At 39.4% G+C, this 23,989-nt stretch overlaps 1 protein-coding gene across 3 annotated transcripts in view; it reads right to left on the minus strand.

Annotated features, from left to right (window-relative positions):
* The window catches only part of FBXW7 (F-box and WD repeat domain containing 7), a 233,766-nt gene extending 210,005 nt beyond the window's left edge, over positions 1–23,761 (minus strand). For 2 of the 3 annotated variants that reach the window (XM_072773642.1, XM_072773643.1), the window contains exon 1: positions 22,685–23,761. The gene's annotated coding sequence lies outside the window, so the exon portion shown is untranslated. The remainder of the gene's footprint in view (positions 1–22,684) is intronic. The other variant, XM_072773639.1, reaches the window with a different exon arrangement.
* Between the last annotated feature and the right edge of the window lie 228 nt (positions 23,762–23,989).

Consider the following 23,989-nt stretch of genomic DNA (forward strand, 5'->3'; position numbering starts at 1 on the left):
CAGTAAAATGGGAGAGAAAACCACTATGTGTATTTGTGTGGAGTCATTGTGTGTATGTATGTGTAAAGACATCACAGAAATATTTTTTAAGTTTATGTAAAAATATTTCATTTTTACTATTTCAGAAATGTCAAAGGGAGAAAAAAAAATGGACTCTATCTGAATAAGGGAAAAAACAAAAAAGAAAAACTGGGGCCCCAGAAAAAACAAGCTGCTAATAGTGTTAACCAGTAAACAACTAATTTGAATGAGTTCCATGTATGAAAGGCTGATTCAAATGAGGTGTTTTTTCATATAATAGAAGATGAATATGTCTCTGTTTGACATTATGGACAAATACAGGAAAAAATATTTCTTTACTATTATTTTTCTTTTTATTCTATTCTAGCATTTGCCTTTCTAAAATTCTCAACCATATACATATATACACATATATATATGTACATACATATATATATACACATATATATATGTGCATACATATATATATGTGTGGTGCTTGGTTTTTTAATGTAAATTTTCATTCTTAAAAAATTTAAGTAATTTTTTAATGAATTCAATTGACAGGTAAATCAATAGTGTCTACATAATCTATCATTCATACCTAATACAATATTTAGAAATAGTAAAGAATACCACCACAATGGAAAAGAAGAATGTAAAGGAACACAACTTAAGGTCACACTACGTAAGACTTTCAAATATTTTATGTTGTATTACATAAGCAATAGGAAGCCACTGAAAGTCAAGTGAAGAATGAGGGATCAAGTGAAGAAAGTAATGTTCTTGGAGAACAAACGTGATCTCAAAAGCTAGGGTGATTTACTTAAAATAGCCAAAACTAGAAATGCAAATGTCCATCAACTGATGAATGATAAACAAAAATACATGTTATATAGCTCCATGCAATGGAATACTATTCAGCCATAAAAAAGAATAAAGTACTGATACATGCTACAACATGGAAGAACCTTGAAAACATGATGCTAAATATAAAGAAGGCTGTAAATCATATGATTCTATTTATGATATGTCCAAGACAGGCAAATCCATAGAGACAGAAAGTAGATTCCTGGTTGCCAGGGAGCTGAGGGAAGGGGAAATGTAAAGTTAACTGTAATAGGCATGGGGTTTCTTTTGGGATGATGAAAATGCAACAGAATTAGACAAGAGAGATGGATCCAAAGCTTTGTAAATACACTAAAGCCCACTAAATTGCATGCTTTCTTAAAAAGGGTAAATTTGGGGGCAGCCCAGGTGGCTCAGCGGTTTAGCGCCAGGGCTTGATCCTGGAATCCCGGGATCGAGTCCCACGTCAGGCTCCCTGCATGGAGCCTGCTTCTCCCTTTGCCTGTGTCTCTGCCTCGCTCTCTCTCTCTCTCTGTCTCTCATGAATAAATATTTTTTTTTAAAAAAAGGGTAAATTTTTTGGTATGTGAATTATATTTCAACAAAAAAGTTGAGGGTATATATAAAAGACTGCAGTCAGGAAAAACAGAAAGCAACTACACTGGTTTAGAAATGAGTACAGAAAAACCATCAGGATTTCTATTGTTAACTCCAATCCAGAGAACACTTCACATTACTGTGTTTCAGAGAACACTAACTCACAGAGAACCCTTAATAGGATATTGCCTGAGAAATAGAATGAATAAATTTGAGGCAAAAGGACTGTCAATAATACTTAATAAGAGAAAAGAATTAAGACATAAAAGGAATATATTTTCTCTTTGATTTAAAATGAGACATTCACAAAGAGGAAATTTTAAAAGTTTTAACATTTGTAATTTTTAAATTGAAGAACAAAGGGCAATTTGTAGTCTCCTATCCAGACTTCTCCAAATTTTCAACAATGACATTACTTGTATAATGAGGAAAATGTATAAAAAACATTTTTATCTTTATAAACAAAACCTTCTGTATCTCAACCATAGAAGCCATCCTGAAACATGAAAGCCCTAACTTACTAAACATTACTAAAGCCAATTTCTTGTGGAATCCACATGCTTTTGCTTCAAATAGAAAAAACAAAAACCTTCATAATCTACATCTGCATTGTCCCATATGGTAGCCATTACCTAGTGAGCTCTTGAAATGTGGCTAAATCCTCATTAACATGTGCTGTAAGTATAAAACATACACCAGATCTCAAAGAGTTAGTACTAAAATAGGAATCCAAAATATACCATTAATAAGTTCTCATAGTTTTCATATTGATTACATATAGAAATAATAGTAGTTGGATATATTATGCTAAATAAAACTATTAAAATTGTCACCTGTTTCTTTTTAGCTTTTTTAATATAGCTACTAGATAATTTAAATATAGAAAAAAATAAATTTGGATATCTAGCTTGCACTACATTTCTATTGGACAATGTTGTGTTAGATGGCAGCTAAATGACCTTTTGAGAGCTTCACTTGAGTTCTCCCTCAGTTCCTTTTTCCTTATGCTCCAGGAAGTAAGACTTTTATCCAGAGTGTTTCCTGCACTGGAAAACGCTGCACACACTAAGCAACATGAAACACGCAATAACCATTAGAACTACTATGAGAGAAATCCTTTGTTTCCTAAAATTCAAACTGTACTACAAATTTTAACAAAAAAGAATTGAAATGAGTACACTTTGAGATTCTCCTGGGGTGTTATGACTATTTTAACAAGTGAAAAACCTCAGATAATAACAATGTAAAATTTTTTAGGAGCTTGGAATTCCTAGTTGAAAATTACTTCTGTTTTTGGCCCAACAAAGACAATAAGTGGAAAAGTGGATGGGGAAAAAATGCAAGCATATACACGATTTAGGACAATCAAATCTGAGTAGGGTGAGAAAAAATATCTAGGCAAAGTAGAGGTTTGTGTTCCCAAAATTGTGTTCAGAAAACCTCAAGGAGGATCATTTCACCCCCACAGTGAAAGAATAAACCTGAGACCTAATAGAGAAAGTGGTATTTCTCCAAGAATAAGATCTGAAGAAAACACAAAAATTAAGAATATCCTGTCTCCATATCCTTTTTTTCCTCACTGTTTAAAAATACCAGAAAATGGTAGTTAATCTACATTAACAAAAATTATATCAGTGACTGCCTGGGGCTAAAGGACTGACTGCCAAGATCACAAGGAATCTTCTGAGAGTGAGGGGTAATGTCCTGATTGTGGTAGCGGTTTCATAAGTATAAACACTTATCAAAGCTCATCAAATCATATACTTTAAATGGATGTAGTTTACCGTATATACTGTATCTCAATAAAGCTAATTAAAAATAAAGAGGAAACAAAAAAAGCAAAAAAGCAATCCATTTGTCCTGTGGCAGTCAAAATATAGCTGCCATTCCCCGTGTGTCTGTGAATTTAGTCATGATCGTTTATATCACCATAACTTTTACTGAATTATGTGTACTTCTGGCACACACATGTCATGTTTACTTCTCAATTTTAGATATCCTCTAAAAGATTACACCATGGGGGCACCTGGCTGACTCAGAAGAACATGGTTCCTGATCTCAGGGTCACAGGTTTGAGCCCACACAGCAGAGATTACTTAAATAAATTAACTTAAAAAAGAAAAGATTACACTATGATTCATTATTGAAACAAAAAATTATGCTTGCAAAAAACTAGATCAACACAGTAGTGGGGAATAAATCTGATACTCATGAAGCAAATATCTGTGCTTGGAAGAATGACTACAATTCCATTTTTTTTTTCAGAAGGCAACATACCAGTACCAATAATGCATTGTATCATACTTTAATATACCATTTTTCTTCCTCAATGATACACAAAATAACTTATCTTATAATTGATCATGTGGTAAGCAGAATTCTAAGATGGCCCCAAGATTCCACACCTTAGTATACACATCTTCTCAAAGTTATATAATCAAATATTAATCTAAGTGCTCTATGAAGAAATAATACATCCATAATTAAAATCCCTAATCAGTTGACTTAAATTAGAGTTATTCTTGGTGAGGCCTGACCTAAAGAGATCAGTTCTTTTTTTTTTTTTCTTTTCTTTTTTTTTTTTTTTAAGAGATCAGTTCTTAAAAGGCAGAGATTCCAAGGGAGAGAAATTCTCCCAGCATCTTTTTCAATAACTGTGCTGTGAACTGCCCAAAGAGAGAACCACCTAATCAACCACTCCTTGGTAGAAGACTCAAGGAGTGGTCCCTGACTGATGGCAAACAAGAAAAAGGAAAGCCATTCCTACAAACACAAGGAATTAAATTGTGCCAACCAACAGTGTGCCTGGAAGAGGATTCTGAACCTCAGATGAAACTGCAGCCCTGGCTGCCACCTTGATTTCAGCCTCTAAGACTCTGAGGACAGGACCCAGCTAAACCATGCCCAGATTCCTGACCTACGGAAACTGAGATTGGCTGCTAAAATTGTGGTAATCTGCAATGCAGCAATGGAAAGCTAATATAGATGCCTCCTTTGATTTGAGGAAATATGGCTTATATTATTTCTCTCAAAGCCTGTTAATGTTTATGCTCTCGTCAAAACAATATCTAATACTTCACATTATTATGAGTGAGAAGATTCAATTTCACAAGTCAGCAGGATAAGATATTACTACTCTCAAAACTTTACAGGTAAAAAAAGCTTTATAATGCCTGAAAGTTTATTTCTTCCATCAACTGAGCATGAATACACTGCTATAAAATTAGTATATTCGCTTCCACCTTTCAAAATCAACGACATACAAAAATAAATACATCAACCTCAGTCCTTATCCATTTCTAATGGAATGAAAGTAAAATTGAATGTGTGGTGAGAAAAGCTAATTTTGAGATCTAACATGGCCATATACTTTTGACAATCTAGTTTCTAAGAACCTCAGGGAACTCAGCTATCTTTAAAAAAGGAAATAAAAAAACTGAATTAAATCTGGAGTCTAATTAATAGAAGAAAAAATACAGGGGCAGCTGGGTGCCTCATCGGTTAAGCATCTGCCTTCAGCTCAGGTCATGATCCCGGGGTCCTGGGATCAAACCCCACATTGGGGCTTCTCCCTCTACCCCTGCTCATGCTCGCTTTCTCTCTCTCCATCTCTCACTCTCTCTCTCTCTTTCTTATAAATCTTAAAAAAAGAAAGAAAGAAGAAAGAAAGAAAGAAAGAAAGAAAGAAAGAAAGAAAGAAAGAAAAAAAGAAAGAAAGAAGAAAGAAAGAAAAAGAAAAAATACATACATATATAAATGGATAATAGGGGATCCCTGGGTGGCTTGGCGGTTTGGTGCCTGCCTTTGGCCCAGGACATGGTCCTGGGGACCCAGGATCAAGTCCCCCATCGGGCTCCCTGCATGGAGCCTGCTTCTCCCTCTGCCTGTGTCTCTGCCTCTCTCTCTCTCTCTCTCTGTGTGTGTGTGTGTGTTTCCCATGAATAAATAAATAAATCTTTTAAAAAATAAAAATAAATGGATAATAATGTACACTTTGCCAGCCTTATAGAGTACTTAATTAAATGCCATTGAAAATAGCTTGTACATCTACAGACCTTACTATGTGTCAGGCACTGTTCAGTAACTACGAGGTAAGAAATAAATTTATAGATGATAAGTATAGTACATAGAACAGTGATCAAGGTCCCAGGGTCTAGAACCAGACTACCTGAATACAATTCCAGTTCCACCACTAACTAAAGGTGAGGTCCTGAGCATGTTTAACTTCTCTGTACCAAATTTTCAACTACAAAATAGGGACATTAACAATACTTACCTCAGAGAGCTATGGTGAAAATTTTAAAAAGTTAATACAAAGGATACAGAAGAGTGCCTGGCACACATTAAGCACTCAAATGTTGATATCAATATTATTTTTATAAGTGTCATATTAATATTCATTTCAAAGAAAGGCAATCTATGGTAGATAACATAAAAGAACACTAATAAGCCAAGTTTTAGAACCCTAAAATATTAATAAGATTATCTAATTCCCTGTGACCCAACTCCTAAATTCTTTATCTACCAAAATTCAATTTTATTTAGAAATTTTAATCTTTACTAGAACACCATTCAGTCCACTGCTCTTAATGTTTGCAAGTAACTTTTATAAAATTTTACAAAAACATAGAATTAGGGACACCTGGGTGGCTCAGCGGTTGAGCGTCTGCCTTTGGCTCAGGGTGTGATCCCGGAGTGGAGTACCAAGATCGGGTCCCACATCAAGCTCCCTACATGGAGTCTGCTTCTCTCTCTGCCTGTGTCTCTGCCTTTCTCTCTGTGTGTCTCTCATGAATAAATAAAAATCTTTAAAGAAGAAAATTTTTTAAAACCACAGAATTTAAATTCTGAAAAGGGCAAAATTCAAATGTATATAACTAAAGTTACAATACAGTATTTAAAATGCAATCAAGGGGGAGATCCCTGGGTGGCTCAGCGGTTTAGCCCCTGCCTTCGGTCCAGGGCATGATCCTGGAGTCCCAGGATCAAGTCCCACATCGGGCTTCTGCATGGAGCCTGCTTCTCTCTGACTATCTCTCTCTCTCTCTCTCTCCCTGCCCACTCTCTGTGTCTCTCACAAATAAATAAAATATTTTTAAAAATAAAATAAGATCAAGAGGAAAGAGGAAATCCTTTAAGGAGCATTTTAGATTTAGGTAACAAAATAAAATTGTGAAAACTATTTAAATCTCCTATGAACAATAAAAATAATATGCTCTCACTATATTTATTAAATATAAAACACCTGGGCACCTCGGTGGCTCAGTAGTTGAACGTCTGCCTTTGGCTTATTTTATTTTAAAATAAAATCTTTAATATATATCTCTATATACACATATATTTATGCATGTATTACACATATATATATAACACCTATGAATAACTCGGTAAGGAATACTCCTGTACAAAGTATGAAAAAGCAGGAAAAAGAATTTAAGATTTTATTTATTTATTTATTCATGACAGACACGGAGAGAGGCAGAGACTAAGCAGAGGGAGATACCGGACTCGATTCCAGGATCCCTCTGGACCTGAGCCAAAGGCAGACACTCAACCACTGAGCCACCCCAGTACCCAAAAGAATTTTTTTAAATGACAAATAAAAATAGCTTAAGAAATCACATAATGGAAACATGCAACAGATACTCATTGACTTGAACAATTTACACCTTAGAGACTACCAAGTGCTGATTCTTAAATTTTTTGCTATTCCTTCCAAGCATGCCATATTACACATTTTCAAATCCTAAATAATAGATTTTTGTGGCTCATCCTCCAAAGAATCTCTTCCAAAAAGAGTTCACTGTAACTGCAAAACACATTTTGTACACAGAAAAAAATTATAAAAATCACTGTGCTCCATAATCTTTCAGACAGATTTGGCCTAGACCAATTTCTTCTACTGCTGAAGACGCATCTGGGTCCTGATAGCCATAGCAAGAACAAGACTAAATTTAATGACAAATGCAGGTTTAGTGCAAGTCAATTCAAATTACAGGCTTAAATTTCACAATTATATTGTATAAGGCCATAAACCTGGGAATTGCTTCTCCAGGAGTCTGTTAATCGTCTTCCTTCTGACAAACACACACAGAATGAAATCCTATTACTTTCCCCCCTATCAGTACAGCTGATGACTTCCATTTTCAATAGAAAACTCTTCCACTGAAATTTAAGAGGCAGCATGCATGGTGATTAAAACAGACCATAGATAATATGGATCTTGATTTGAATCCCAGTTGTGAGTTCAAGTTCCTATCTATATGTTCTTAGAAAACCCTCTGAATCTATTTCTTCTGTCATAAGATAGGCTTATTAATACCTATTTCATAGGGACTGGTGTGAGTTAACTAGTTAACACAAAAATCCTTAGCATAATGCCTGACGTATAGTAAACATTCAGTAAGTGGTAATAAGGGTTATCAATATAATAATTATCAAATTACTTATTTATCAAATTATCAAATCTGTATCTTATCCTCTAGATTCACACCCATCTCCCTTCTAGCTAATTCTTTATAAATAAATGGAAGCAGCTCTGAGGCTAAAATCAATCATCATCAAAAGAAAAAGAGACCTAGTAGGCAACTTCCACACATCCAATCACCTTTTTTCTCTTTCATGCCTGAGTCATTATCCATACTCAACAGAAAATACATAATCACTCTGTCTGGGCCTAAATGTACAGAGGAGAACAGAGGCCTTTTACTTAAAGATACCTCATCCATGATGTAGCACTAATAGCACACATTTACCTTTTCAACAAGCTCAGCACTAGAATGACCCCACAGGTGAAATAGAAATCAACTAAAAGTATTTGTTGGATCAAAAGTTTCATTACTGAGTCAGGAAAAGAAAGGTCAACTTAATGCATCATATGTATCAAATACGTAGGCCATTTCACTTTTAGGATGTGCTTCCAGAATTGCAGAACAAAAAAGTTGACACAAAATCTCCATCAACTATTGCACCTGGCTTTCTAAGCCATTCAATAAATATTTGTTGAGGGCAGACCCTGGTGGCTCAGCGGTTTAGCGCCACATTCAGCCCAAGGTGTGATCCTAGAGACTGGCATCGAGTCCCACGTTGGGCTCCCTACATGCAACCTGCTTCTCCCTCTGCCTGCGTCTCTGCCTCTCTCGCTCTGTCTCTGTCTCTCCCTCTCTCTCTCTGTCTCTGTCTCTCATGAATAAAATAAGATCTTTAAAATAAATATTTGTTGAACACCAAAGATGACATGATAATGTCCTCCTCTTACAGAGCCTATTAAAAAATCTTTCTAATCTTTTTTTCCTCTTTCATTCATTAGCAAATTACATGCCTACTAAGTAAGCAGGAAATATTAGGCACTTGGGGGTAAGAGAGATTAACGGAAAGATGAATAACACATGACACTTGCCCTCAAAGAATTGACAGACCAGTAGAAGAAAAAAATACAACTTTTTAAGTGCTATAAAAGCCACACAGAAACTGTGGATAACAAGGAGAAAAATCAACAAACTCCACTTACATTAATGAGGACAGGTTTTTCTAGAAAAGATGATATTTCAGTAGAGTCTGAAGAGATAAATATTGTACAGGCTGAGGAAATAGCAAGGCACAGAGACAAATATACACGGAAGTATACACATACACACAAATATGCATTAAACAGTACTGTATGTGTGTATATAGATATATAATCAGTGTTTAGATACAAGTGAGGGAAGTCACAGAACTAAAAAATACAGAAACTGATGTGACTCTCAAAGATGATACACAACTATATAGAAGAAAAGTTACGGACACCTGGGTGGCTCAGCGGTTGAGCATCTGCCTTTGGCCCACATCAGGCTCCTTCCAGGGAGCCTGCTTCTCCCTCAGCCTATGTCTCTGCTTCTCTTTCTCTCTATGTCTCTTATGAATAAATAAATAAAAGTCTTTCAAAAAAAAAAAAAAAAAAAAGAAGAAGAAGAAGAAGAAGAAGAAAAGTTAGTTCATTCCAGTTCCAGCCATAGGGCATTAGCACTTAATTCTCTCCTAGAAATAAAGGGATGGTGCTGGGACATGTGAATGGTAGACTGAATCCAGACTAGAAAGGCTCTCCCTTAATCAGGGTCAATTCGGTCAGGAATCTAAAGGACAGTGGCAAAGAAATCAATTTAGAAGCTCCTGAAATAGGGAATGGTAAGCGTGCAATTTTAGATAGGAAAAAGAGAGAGAGAGAGAGAGAGAGTAGTCCTAAGTTAGAGAGCCCTCAACTTAGTAAGTAATAAAAGAAAGAAGAAATTTAGATGTGATCCAAGGTTCTCCCAATGATGAACTTTGATACTTGCTTTTTCCATTAGTATATATTTGATTCTATGACTATTTTACACATATGGCATTCATATCTCATATCTCATAAGCCTCCTACACTTTTTTTTTTTTTTTTAAGAAATCTATCCATTTATTTTAGAGAAAGAACACATGTGAGCACCCGAGCAGGAGGTGGGAGAAAAAGAAAAAGAAAATGATCTCAAGTAGACTTCCCACTGAGCACGGAGCCCCACATGGGGCTTGATCTCAGGACCCTAGGATTACAACCTAAACTGAAACCAAGAGCAGGAGCTTAAGGGACTGAGCCATCCAGGGAGCCCATAGGCCCCTCTACTCTTCATACTCTTGATATTCAGTTTTACATGAATAGTTTGCCATTTAAAAAAAAAAAAAAAAAAACACAAATCAGTAAAATCCACCTGAAAATCTTTCCTAGTGTCTGAATAATAAATGGAAGCACATTTAGATTACTTTTGGAGTAAGTGCCCTATAATCTTAAAAAAAACTTAAATCTATTAATTTTCCTTTATATCTGTGTTTTCTGTGACTTATCTTTATCAATAATCTGTATTTAGGGATCCCTGGGTGGCGCAGCGGTTTGGCGCCTGCCTTTGGCCCAGGGCGTGATCCTGGAGACCCGGGATCGAATCCCACGTCAGGCTCCCGGTGCATGGAGCCTGCTTCTCCCTCTGCCTGTGTCTCTGCCTCTCTCTCTCTCTCTCTGTATGAATATCATAAATAAATTAAAAAAAAATTTAAAAAAAAAACATATTTAAAAAAAAAATAATAATAATAATAATCTGTATTTATACGGAATCTAACTAGCAGAGTACCCTAAAAAGAAAACATCCAAATGAGAAACAGGACTTTTTATAAAGTAGGATTATCCAACTTCGGCATAACTGATATTTTGGACCAAATAATCCTCTGTTGTGGAGTGCTAGGCTGTACATTGTTTATACCTAGCCTCTACCCACTAGATACACATACCTATCTTCCCTAGCTGCAACCATTAAAAACACCTCCAGATATTGCCAAATGTTCCCTGGGGCCCACTGTTCTGTGCTTCCATTTATTATCTCATTTAATCTAACAACACAGTAACCACAAGTTGGTTATTATTTTCCCCATCTTCCAAATAAAGAAACTGAAGCCAACAGAATTAAGCAACTTGCCAAAATTCACACAACCAATAAGTGTGGTAGTCTGATTTGAATCCGCATGCTGATGGCTTGAGGCCCTGCTCCTAGTCATTGTTTTGCCATCTCATATTAATGTCTCAGCCTTTATTATCTGATACTTGAAAAGTGATATTTTGAATCTCATCTGGAGTAAAAACTAAAATTATCCACACAAGTGGAAGTTAAATCAAAAGACTCCCAACCTCAATTCAGAATAACTTAAGTATTTTTTAAACACTGACTAAATGCACAATATCAACTTGAAGAACTAGAGTGGTTCGAAGAAAAAGAAACTACCCTTTATTAAGGATTTAGCTCAGGACCTTTTTCACACATTAGCTCTCTAAAATCTCATAACTTCCCTGTGAGATAGATATCTCTTTTTCAAGTGAGGAAGCTAAGTCTCAGAATAGAAAAGTAGTCCCTAAGCTGGAAAAGCTTACAATTTAACTCAAGAGACAAGAAAAATCTTTTTTTTATTTTTTTGTGTTTTGTCTTTTGTGTTTTAAGATTTTATTTATTTATTCATGAGAGACACAGAGAGAGAGAGAGAGGCAGAGACACAGGCAGAGGGAGAAGCAGGCTCCATGCAGGGAGCTTACATGGAATTCTATCCCAGGTCTCCAGGATCACGCCCTGGGCTGAAGGCAACACTAAACCTAAGCCACGGGGGCTGCCCAAGAAAAATATATTGTTTTTAAAGGCAGAAAATAAACTAGTTAAATGTCTCAGGTAACAATACATAGAAGGTGGAAAATACAGAAGAGATGAAGGAAAAGTATAGTTAGATTAGTCAGGGACTATTTCTTTTAAAAGGTTTCTAATATCCCTTCTCTTAAGAGGTGATATGGTTGAGCAACAAGTAATGAACTGGAGAGGAGCATCCCTTCTGTAAACAATGCAGAGCAGAAACTTAGGGACGGTGGGCACCTGGGTGGCTCAATGGTTAGGCATCTGCCTTTGGCTCAGGTCATGATCCCGAAGCCCTGGGATGGGAGCCTGGGATCTAGTACTCCATCAGGCTTCTCACAGGGAGCCTGCTTCTCCCTGCCTATGTCTCTCATGAATAAATAAATAAAATCTTTAAAAAAAAGAAAAAAAAAATGAAATGAAATGAAATTTGAGGATCAAAAGGGAAGTTTGTAACAGCCAATTTAAGTAGTAAGTCAAGGAAATAAGAGGAGTGTAAGACTGCCTTATAATAAGACTGAGCCATAGATGGAAACAAAGAAACTAGTTCCATGCTTTTAAGGTGCTCCTGGCACCAAACATTCTGAAGCACAGCAAGAGAAACAAAAAAAAGATCTAATGGTGAAGACTGATAGGACTGCTTAACACGGGCTTCAATATACAAAGTCGAATACCAAATTTCAATAAGATGAGTGATGGGTCATCTATTTTGCTTTGTGCAGTTTGTTTCCTTAAACAGAAGTTTCAAGAAGGCAGGGATTTTCATGTCTTGCTCACTTAGATCAATGCCTGACACAACAGGTGTTCAGTAAATACCTGCCACTAAAAAAAGGCAGTATTCAAAATCCTGACCTATTCAGAAGATCACAAATACCTTTAGCATTCCAAAAACCAGCAACCTCACAGAAACAACAAAAACTTAACATAATATCAATACTATTAATGCAACAACTAACATTTACTGGTCACTAACTCTGAGCCAGACCTCGTGAAACATTAATTTATATAATCCTCTTGACTACCCTATGAGAGAGGTAGGTACTACCTGGGAATATTCATATTCCCAGTTTTACAAAGAACACACAGGGAATAGATAACTTGCCCAAGGTCACAAAGCAATACAGCTGGAACCTGGGGCTCTCATCTCCAAAGCTTGCCTTTCAACTACTATGTCACATATACAGAATTACAAGCATCCCTGTTAGGCAAAGCTATGGAAATGTGGCCAAAGAGCAGGTGGGGAAAAACAAAAAAAGAAATTCCAGTGCAGGTGAAGACCCTTTGTCCCTTCTCCAAGCAAGTACTACAGTAATTTTCCCACCCTACGATACATTGATTATCCCAGACAGATTAAAACTTCAATGGCTTAAAGAATCCAGATGTTGAAAAGCTAGGGACTAATCTAATCAACATTTCAAAGGATGGTAGATAACATGTGGTAACACCCCATGTCCACAACCCAAAGAAATAACAGGGTGTGACCTCTGACTAAGACTGACCTCAAAACTTCCAGTGCTGGGATCGGTGAGTGGCTCAGCGGGTTTAGCACCTGCTTTTGGCCCAGAGCATGATCCTGGAGTCCTGGGATCGAGTCCCACGTCAGGCTCCCTGCATGGAGCCTGCTTCTCCCTCTGCCTGTGTCTCTGCCTCTCTTGCTCTCTGTGTCTCTCGTAAATAAGTAAATAAAATCTTTAAAAAAAAAAAAAAAAAAATTCCAGTGCCATTCTCCCTGGTATCTGCCCTTCCCTCCCTCCTTTGCTCTATGTCTCTCCCACTTTGTACATCCCACCTCTTCTACTAAATGCCTGGCCTTTACAAAAAATTTGAAGTTTTGTTTCCTGCTCTAAATTTCTAATCTGGGATCCCTGGGTGGCGCAGCGGTTTAGCGCCTGCCTTTGGCCCAGGGCACGATCCTGGAGACCCGGGATCGAATCCCACGTCGGGCTCCCAGTGCATGGAGCCTGCTTCTCCCTCTGCCTGTGTCTCTGCCTCTCTCTCTCTCACTGTGTGCCTATCATAAATAAATTAAAAAAAAATTAAAAAATAAATAAATAAATTTCTAATCTAATAAATTAAAATTTTTATATTTCTTTTATGAAAAGAAATCTGCCTATGTAATATTCCGTAGAAAAAGGCTCCCTAACACTCATAGCAGCATTCCACAGTTGGCAGTCTCAAATTCACATGGTAGTCAATTAAGAGACCACCAATCGGGGTAGCCCGGGTGGCTCAGCGGTATAGCGCCGCCTTCAGCCCAGGGTGTGATCCTGAAGATCCAGGATAGAGTCCCACGTCGGGCTCCCTGAGTGGAGCCTGCTTCTGCCTCTGCCTGTGTCTCTGCCTCTCTCTCTGTGTGTCTCTCATGAATAAATAAATGAAATCTTCAAAAAAAAAAAAAAAAGAGACCACCAATCATGCAAAAGAACACCGATAATCCATACATTCATTTACCTTCTGGTATTACATGCACAATAAATGGACAGGAATAAGTTAAAGTCACCAGAGAGACTATGTTCTCCCATCTACCCAGTAGCCTAGTCATAATCATAAAATCCTTCTTTGAAATATCTCTGAAATGGAAAGAAGCATAACTGCTACCAACACAGGAAAATATTTAAAATACCTAATTTTTTTTAAACTAGAATAGTCATTAAATTAACCACATAACAGATCCATTAATTTATAAGCCAATCTAACTTCTGCATTTACAAGTAAAATCTAAAGCAAACTTGCCTTAAAAGAAGAGAACGAGGACAAGAGTTGGCAAGACAATCATTACTAAGAAACATATCTCAATATGTTCTTTGTGCCTTTGGATTTTTTTTCATATACTTATCTTAAATATACAATTCTATTAAATAAACAGATTATGAAGGCATAGCCAAATTGTTCTCAAAATAGAAATACTTTCCAAATATAAAAACAATCAAGAAGCATTTGTTTTATACTGGCCAATAGAACACTGATTATGCCAAACTTGAAGGAAAAGTTATTTCTGAAAATTGGTTTGTACTTAATAAACAAAAGCATGAAAACAGAATATCAAACATACATACCAATCATTTTAAGAAAGGGAGAAAACTAAAATTTAGTTAAAATTGAATCATATAAATAAAATCCCTTCAATCAATTTGAGGTGTATTAAATGATACAGATAAAACTTGTTAAACATCATAATTTTTTAAAGCATTTTGTTCCTAAGCACTAAAGAGATGGACAATTAAGAGACTTGGTAACTGAATTACATCCTGATATTTCTAAGTAAACAATTTAAACCACATTCACTTTCATAGATAATCAATGAATTATTCAAAGAGTCCTTTCTGATCCAAGTACTTCTGAGGTCTTTGGAGATGATTTCAAATTCTAGTTATGTTCAAATCGGTCCTTCTTTCCTATAAATAATAAGCACAGCAGTCCATCATTTCTCTAGTTTTTAAGATTTTTTAAATAAAATGTTCATGAATCATACACTAGTTCAGATACTTTTGAAAACACTGCAGAATTACTTCAGGATTATTTGTCAAACTCAAGGGCTGAATTTAAATGCTGGACAACATAAGGCCTAACCTAACTTTAGCCCTCTGTCTACATGACACTTTAAAAGATCTTTAACTCAATAAGCAAAAAAGGGATGGATCACGTTCCTATATGCCAGCCACCCTAAAAAGTCTGATACAAACATTCTTCCCAAAACAAACCAGCAATTTGCCTTAAGACTTCACAATTGGCACTAACATACTTTAATGGGTTCACTCAAGATGCTGTAGGATGAAAAAGCCAGAAGGAAACATAGTATCTTATCCAATGATCTGATCCTCTCAGAGGAAAGGCTAAATGACATTAAAATATTTTGTACTGGGAACCTGGGTGGCTCAGCGGTTGAGTGTTTGCCTTCAGCTCAGGTCATGATCCCGGGATTCCAGGATCGAGTTCCGCATCCAGCTCCCGCAGCGGGCCTGCTTCTCTCTCTGCCTATGTCTCTGCCTCTCTCTGTGTGTCTCTCATGAATAGACTAATAAAATCTTTTTTAAAAAAAATATTTTGCACTATCTCTTTCATATTTCCTAAATCCAAGAGCAGTCATGCAGAAAGGTGCACCTAACACAATACACTAAGGTACATGCACACCGAGACACACACACACACAATACATGCTACCTCCTTCCTAAAGCCACCCAGATTTCTAGTAGCTATCCTCCAGCTGTAAAGAAAGGGCAGACGCAATGCAGCACATCAACAGAAACTGCACAATATCCAATCCACTAGTTATCCCTTAGGTGATGGAGAAAGGGCAAAAGATACTCTTGTGCATTTTTGATTATTATTTTTCAACTACCTGCCTTTCAGGATAATACAACATATACTGGCTCTCATCTTTTCTCGTACTAGCTTACTGTTTCCGAGAAATCCAATGTTACTCAAAAATTTTAAAGGAATATTTTAGAGAAATTGTTACATATTAGTCATTCAAATCCTGATCAAGTACATACATTCCCTCAAATAATTCACAATTCTGAAGGTGGAATGAGAGAAATTTTAAATATACTTATGTGTAGTAATAGAATTATTAGAAAATTTATATCCCATAGTGTTCAGGAAATGTCATATACATTTAGAAAAATACACTCTAAATATATTATACAAGGTTATCATGAGAAAGTAACAATGAGGTCTAAAGAGAAAGTATCAAAAATCTAAAAGTACATGAAGACATAAGACAGACGGGTGATCAAAACCTGCTCTTATAGGGGTCCCCGAGGGGCCCCGTCAGTTAAGTATCCAACTCTTGATTTTGGCTCAGTCATGATCTCAGGACCTGAGATCAAGCCCAGGGTCAGGCTCCACACTCAGCAGGGAGTCTGCTTCTCTCCCTCTGCCCCTTAGATGTGGTCCACACAACCTAAAGTATTTACAATCGGAAAGGAAAGGAAAGGAAAGGAAAGGAAAGGAAAGGAAAGGAAAGGAAAGGAAAGGAAAGGAAAGGAAAGGAAAGGAAAGGAAAAGGAAAAGGAAAAGGAAAAGGAAAAGGAAAAGGAAAAGGAAAAGGAAAAGGAAAAGGAAAAGGAAAAGGAAAAGGAAAAGGAAAAGGAAAGGGAAAGGGAAAGGGAAAGGGAAAGGGAAAGGGAAAGGGAAAGGGAAGGGAAAGGGAAAGGGAAGGGAAAGGGAAGGGAAAGGGAAGGGAAAGGGAAGGGAAAGGGAAGGGAAAGGGAAGGGAAAGGGAAGGGAAAGGGAAAGGAAAGGAATACACCACCACCCAATACATGTAGGTATCTGTTGACCTACAAATGTTTTGATATTAGCTATAATGTAAAATTCACAAAGTGAATTATTCTTTCTAAACAATATATTTGAGATAAATTCACCTAATAAATAAATTAATCCATGCTACATTTACCCTTAAGAATACAGCAATGATTTTTTTTTTTTTTTGAAGTACACATTTAAATTATCTAGAGGGTGCAGCCTGGGTGGCCCAGTGGTTTAGCACCACCTTCAGCCCAGGGCATGACCCTGGAGACCCAGAATCGAGTCCCGCATCAGGCTCTCTGCGTGGAGCCTGCTTCTCCCTCTGCTTTTGTCTCTACCTCTCTCTCTCTCTCCCCCCATGTGTGTCTCTCATGAATAAATAAATAAAATCTTTTAAAAAATTAATAAATAATCTAGAGGATTTGTTACAAAAAATACTTAACAAAAATTGTGCACCCAATAATTCTACACACTGAACTGGTCATTGTAAGACATTAAGACTTTAAAGAAACAGAAGTACCAAGTCTTAATATTCTTATAATTTGGCTAATATCTTCACCTGATTCAAAACAACCATAAATACTTATAATTGTACACCTAAGGTAAATGCTTTATAATTTATTTTCAGTACCACTCAAAATTACACCCTTAAGTTTCTTCAAAGATACTTTTGGCTATGACACCTAGCCAGTAGATCACTATATGCAAATTATTTATCTTTGATCAAAAAATGCAAGTAGTCCCTACTTTTTAGCTGCTATAAGCAGCACTGTCCCTGTTCTTCAACTCATAGTTTTCATCACTCTGGAGGCAAAAGTAGTTTGAACAGCCAACTTTACACACAATCATTTTAAGACAGCACCCAAGGAATATATCTCATTTAGAAAACAGAGAGACACCTGGGTGGCTCAGTGGTTGAGTGTCTGCCTTTGACTCAGGTCGTGATCCCAGGGTCCTGGGATGAAGTCCTGTATCAGGCTCCCTCTGAGGAGCCTGCTTCTCCCCTCTGCCTATGTCTTTGCCTCTCTCTGTCTCTCATGAATAAATAAATAAAATCTTTAAAAAAAGAAAGAAAGAGAGGAGAGAAAGAGAGAAAGAGAGAGAGAGAGAGAGAGAAAGAAAGAAAGAAAGAAAGAAGAAAAGAAAAGAAAAGAAAAGAAAAAAGAAAAGAAAAGAAAAGAAAAACAGACAACACCTAAAACAGCCAATCCAAGTGTTGTAATGGAATGAAGCTCATACTGTATTGTTGGCAGATTTGGCAGTTGTCTACTCTAGAGTTCCATAAACTACAGGTCAAACCCAACCTACCTCCTGTTTTTATGTATAGTTGACCCTTGAAGAACAAGAGTTTGAACTGCACTGATCCACTTACACATGAATTTTTTTCAATAAATACAGTACAGAATTGTCAATATATTTCCTCTTCTTTGTAATGTTCTTAATAACATTTTTTCTCTAGCTTAATTTATTGTAAGAATGTCGTGTATGATACATATAACCTACAAAATATGTATTAGACTATGTTATCAGTAAAGCTTCAAGGCAACAGTAGGCTATCAATAGTTACATCTGGAGTGAGTCAAAGGCCTACACAAATTTTCAACTGCCCAGGAGGCTGGTACCCCAAACCCTTGCATTGTTTGAGGGTCCGCTGTTTACTGGAACACACAATCACACTCATTTGCTTATATACTATCTATGGCTACTTTCACACCACAAGAGCAGAACTCATTTGTTGCACCAGATGTGGTCCACAAAATCTAAAATATTTACTGACTGGCCCTTTGCAAAAAAAAAAAAAAAAAAGCTTACCAACCCCTAAAACGTCTTCTCCACACAATGAGATGTTAGAGGCAACACATAATGTCTCCAAGCACCATCTCTAAAGTAAGTGAATTGAGCTGCTCTCAGCCTCGGTGTAGGTTTTTAGATCATCTGATGCTAAAACACAAATGTAGACCCAAGCCTCTTTAATCATCCAGTATCAACCCCAAAGGTGCCAAGGCAAAGCACAATGAGGTTACCACTCCCTCCTACCAGAGTCACACCTTTCCCACTATCTTTACTAGTAAATCATGTCAACCTGAAAATGCTGTCCTTAAAGTTAATCTAAACATGGTTTCACCTGCATAAAATATGTTGCGGAAAATAGAGGGGTGGAGAAGGCACCCATATGGCACATATTTCAGTCCTGTACCTTCATCTTAGGATCAATTGAGATCTGGCTCCCTACCTAAATACATCTCTTCCTCAGAGGGTTCTGCCATTTGAATTAAACTCTTAAGAAGAGACCAAAGAAGCTAGTAGGAAGGTGACAAACTGAATGAATTAAAGAATACAAAAAGTGTGGATGCGTATATATTACTGACCTTACAATCCTTACTCTTTGTTAGAGTCAACACTAAAAACAAGGCCCATTAGCTGCAGGTTTCACCACACACACAAAAAAAATCTTCCAGTGTCTCATGCTTCAAAGACAGATGAATTTTGTCGATGCCAAGTTGTTTCTGTTTGTTTTTTAATAAAAAGGTTTAAAAAAAAAAAAAGGCATTTTCAGCACTGCTGTGCCAACACAGGGATATCCCCTCCATTGTATGGGACACAAAGACACATCAACTGCAAGCAGGGGAAGCAGCCTTCTCTGCCAGCTATTTTTAGCCCTACTTCACTCGTCATGTTAAAGACCAAACTTAGGATAATAATGCTGGGCAAACTTTAAAAGCATGAATTTTATGAAAACAAACCTGTCCTTTTATATAGAAGTTCCTTAACTGTGAAATCCTATATACTCTTCTGAACTTAATCTCAAGGGACCTATATACTCTACAGAAAGCTTGTTAGCTACTTCACAAATATAGACTCACATGTCCAAACACTGAAGTGGTAGCCATGTTTAAAGCCTGTTCCTCCCTTTTGAACTTCAAATCTTACACACTTCTAAAATATGTGTTTCGGGAGAGTCTCATCCATTCTCTGTTCTTACTATATCTTTGCTAACTTTAAACAGATTCCCTTCCCCGCCAAAGTAAAAATACACGGGTTTTTTGGCTCTCTATTCTCTTCTCAGCTCTCCTGAGAAACCTTAATACTGTGAAAATGACTCCTAACTTTACATTTTCAGCATATCACTCATTAGTTTAACTATTTTTCTGTCTTCAGATTGCATCAGCACCAACTTTTTGCCCTAAAATGTAATGTCAAAAACAAAGTCCATTGCCCTATTTCTGAATTATTTTCTATAAGAAACCACTAGCACCAAACTAGAACATCTCCTTTTTCACTCCTCCAGTTGTAGAGCTCTTTGATGACCATGGTTTAAAATGTTGGTTCACTAGAAAAACAAAACTACTCCAGGTATAATGCCTCTTGAACTAAAAATACAATTTCTCCTCAATCACCTAAAACTACCCTCTCGGAACATTGTTCTCAATTGCTCCTTTGGGCTGTATACATGTAACTGCACAAACACAAACTGACTCTAAGCCCACTTAACAACCTCCATCCATATTCCCATCAAGCTAACTTCCTGATTACATTTGTCCCTCACACCCCCCAATTCCAAAAGTCTTAAACACTACCTCCACCTGTATCTTTCTTCCTAAGAGAGACCTTCTTTCCCAGATTTGGTTCAGACATTCCAATTGGGTTTGTATAGTCCAACACCAACATTTTGCTAATGGAAAATATACAAATACATTTATACCTATAAGGCACCAGAGTAGTATGACATATAATGATTGTAAATAAATATTGGCTCATTCCCCCCTTTTCCTACAATTTTGTAGAATTTATGTTTCATAGCCTATGCCATAAGTAAAAGCATCTCAAAGGCAGGGACCCCAAATACTTTGCTGTTTCTTTGCTACCCAAACATACAATAAAACATTACCGTGCTTTTTAACCAATCTCCAGTCAAAGCAATAAAAAAGAAGTCTTAAAGTTAGTAAGCAACTTCGACAGAGTACAAATCTACACTCAAGTTATAGTTTGCTAGGTATGGCTTCCCTTCCTCCCCAAAAAACAGCCTATGCCCAGACTAGATTTCTCTTCCTCCCATCTTTTGTGAAACATGGGATACAGGACTTCCTCAAGGTCTCAAAATAAGATAACAGATCCAGAGACATTTGCTTTTGATTCAACATCTAACATTACATCTACTCATCAGAATTTTCATGTCATTACCCATTTAAAATAGATAGAACTTAAGGTTCCTTACAAAAGCATCCCAAGCACAAATATATAAAGAGAAACAAAACAGCTGGAAAAGTTCCAGGAGAGGCAAAACGATCAAGGGATCAAAGAAATCATTCTAAGACTGACACAGAAAACTAGGCATGATGATGGTAAATAAAGAGGAACAATCGAAATCTAAAAAACCAGGAAAAGATGAACTCTAGCGTGTCCTAGCATTCTCAAAACAAAAACGCTGGAGGTGCCTTGGGACTTTAAAGAGACGGGTTTGGGATAAATAAATGAAATGTCAAATATTTCAGGGGCTAGTACACTTGTATAACCCACTACCTCGAAAAAGTACAAACGAAAACCCTATTTGAGAAAGTTTTAAATATATGTAAAATCAAGATCCTGAATGGAGAAGTTAGCACAGACAATCCCAGCCTTTCATTCATTCCCACAAAGCTTCTCTCAGCAGCGGCTTCACAGGTAGTGAGCCTACACTGTTGTCTGGAGGAGTCACAATTCTCAGTATGGTACTGCCTATGTTCTGTTAAATAAAATTCCACCCTATGCTTAACACTTAAGGTCTATTTAAATACATGGAATGGTCCTTACTTTCCTGCACCTCGCCTGGGCACTTTGACGGGATACCTAAACCTCACCTTCTAATAATGGAAGGGAAGAGAAAAGAATCACTCTTCAAATAATCAAATATCAAAAAGTTTCTCCCTGTTTGGTAGCAAAGTAAGGATAACTCAAACAAGCAAAGTTTCAAGTCATCCTGCCAAATTAAAAAAAAAAAAAAAAGTGCTGGCAATTAAGATAGGCTACTCAAAAATTAAAAAAAGAAAAGAAAAGAAAAGGCATTTGGGTAGGGGGAAAAAGGTAACAACTTTTATAAACTGCTTGAAGTACTAGATGCTCTTCCCCCAAGTAAGTCATGATTGGTAAGAGTCAACTTCCTGAGTACCTGAAATCTCTTACAGTATCCTGACACGCAGGAGTTGGACCCAGGAAATGAGAAGGTTAAAAAAGAAATAAAGAAAGAAAGAAAAAAAAAAAGAAGAAGAAGAAGAAGAAGAAAAAAAAAAAAAAAAAACAACTCCTGTACCAATAGGTACTGAAATGAAAATCTCTCAAGGAAGACTGCAAAAACAAGAAAGGAATTTTACCGAAAGTAAAATTCAGGGGTTCACAGGGTAAAAGGTTCCCTCCCAAGAACCCTAAGAGTTGCCCGAAACAAAAACCACAGCGCTGTTTCACACCCGGTGCACCAGGAAAAGGTGTATTACAGAGATGTCCTTTGTGTGCACATATGCTTTGGCTTCCTCAATTTCCTTTTGCCGATTTCTGGCCAGAAAGGTGCAAGTGTCCGCTCTGGACAAAGACAGAACTCCCCTGAGACAGGGACCTGTAAGCTTGCGCGTTACCCGTACAAAGAGGTGAAGCGTCCCGAGACCCAGGACGGCCCAAACCTTCTCCCCCGCGGTAAAGATACAGATGCACCGCGCCTCATCCACACGCGCACCCGCACCCGCACCCGCACCCGCACCCCGCGAACGCGCGCCCCACTCCGGCAGCGCCAACCCGCCCCCCCCCGCCCCCCGCCCCCCGCCCCGGCGCCCTCTCCCCGGGCCACTCACACTTCGCGGGAGAGCCGCGGCGCTGCGAACCGGGCCGGCGCCCGTCCTCCGTCGGGGAGGCGGCGGCCGCGGAAGGCTCCGGCGCTGTGAGGGCGGAGCGGTGCTCGCGCCAAGCCGGGCGGCCAGCCGGGCTCTTCCGCGCTGCCGGGGCCCGGGAGGCGGCGGCCGCCCCGCTTCCCTCCTGCCGCCCTCTTCCTGGGTGTCTTCAGGCTGCGTCTCCTGCCCGCCCCGGGCCGCGTCTCCCGGGACAGTCCCGTCGGCGAGGCTCCAGATTCTGCTCTTCCCAAGTTTTCCTGTTGCGCTGAGGCTGCGGCCGGCCCCCCGGGTCCCCCCCGGCCCCGCCGCCCTCGGGGCTGGGGCGGGGGAGGGGGCTCTGGGAACTCCTCCCGGAGTCCTGCCGAGGAGCCGGGGGGCCGGCGGCTGGCCGAGGGAGAGGACCCCCCCGCGAGGGGGCTGAGGACGGGGGGAAGGCGAGGGAAGGACGGCGGCGCCGCTCCCGCTCTCCCCGCCGCGCCCGGGCCGCCGCCTCACATCGGGGTCCCCGCCCCCCCGGCCGGGGGGTGGCTGCTGAGCTCGGGCCCCCGGCTCATACACTCCGGGGCCAGATGCTACGGCCCCGGGCGGGCGGCCGAGGCGGCGGCGAGGGGGGGGACCCGGCCGGCTCCGCTCGGCGCCGCCCCCGCTCCCGGCTCCCGCATGTGTCGCTGCGGCCGGGACCCCCTCCCTACACGTCGGGGGTCCCTCGCCCCGCGGCCCGGGACGAGACGGAAGCTCCGGCCCGTCCTCGGCGTCTTCGCAGCGCGGAGCGGCTGACGAGTCCCGGCCCGAGGTAGCCGCCTCCCTGCCCCCCAGCCGCCGGCTCCGGCTCCGGCTCGGGCTCGGGCTCGGGCTCCGGCGTGTGCAGCCGCGGCTGCCGGCCGGGAAGGCGAGGGGGGGAGAAGAGGGGCGGCCGCGGCTCCCGCCGGTCCGGGTCAGGACGGAGGTCTCGGCGGCGGCCGGTGCCCGGGGGCCGGGTCCCGCGGACGCTCGCTCGCTCTCACGCTCTCCGCGGCGGCGGCGGCGGCGCCCGGAGCTCCGCTCGCTGTCTCGCTCGCTCTGTGCGGGGCTCTCGCCTCACTCCAGAGAGGGGCGGGAGGAAAGCGGCGCGGCCGGATGACGCAAGTCACCTAGCAACCGCTCCCCTCACCCCCGCCCTTTTCTTTCCGCCGGGACGTTTCCTCCGCGGGCCTTTTTTTTTTTCCCCCGGTTCTAGGCACCCCGCCCTGGGTGACTGCGGCGCGCTCTGATGACGCGGGAAGGGAAGAG

Source organism: Canis lupus, chromosome 13, assembly GCF_048164855.1.
Source record: "Canis lupus baileyi chromosome 13, mCanLup2.hap1, whole genome shotgun sequence".
NCBI classification, from domain to species: domain Eukaryota; kingdom Metazoa; phylum Chordata; class Mammalia; order Carnivora; family Canidae; genus Canis; species Canis lupus.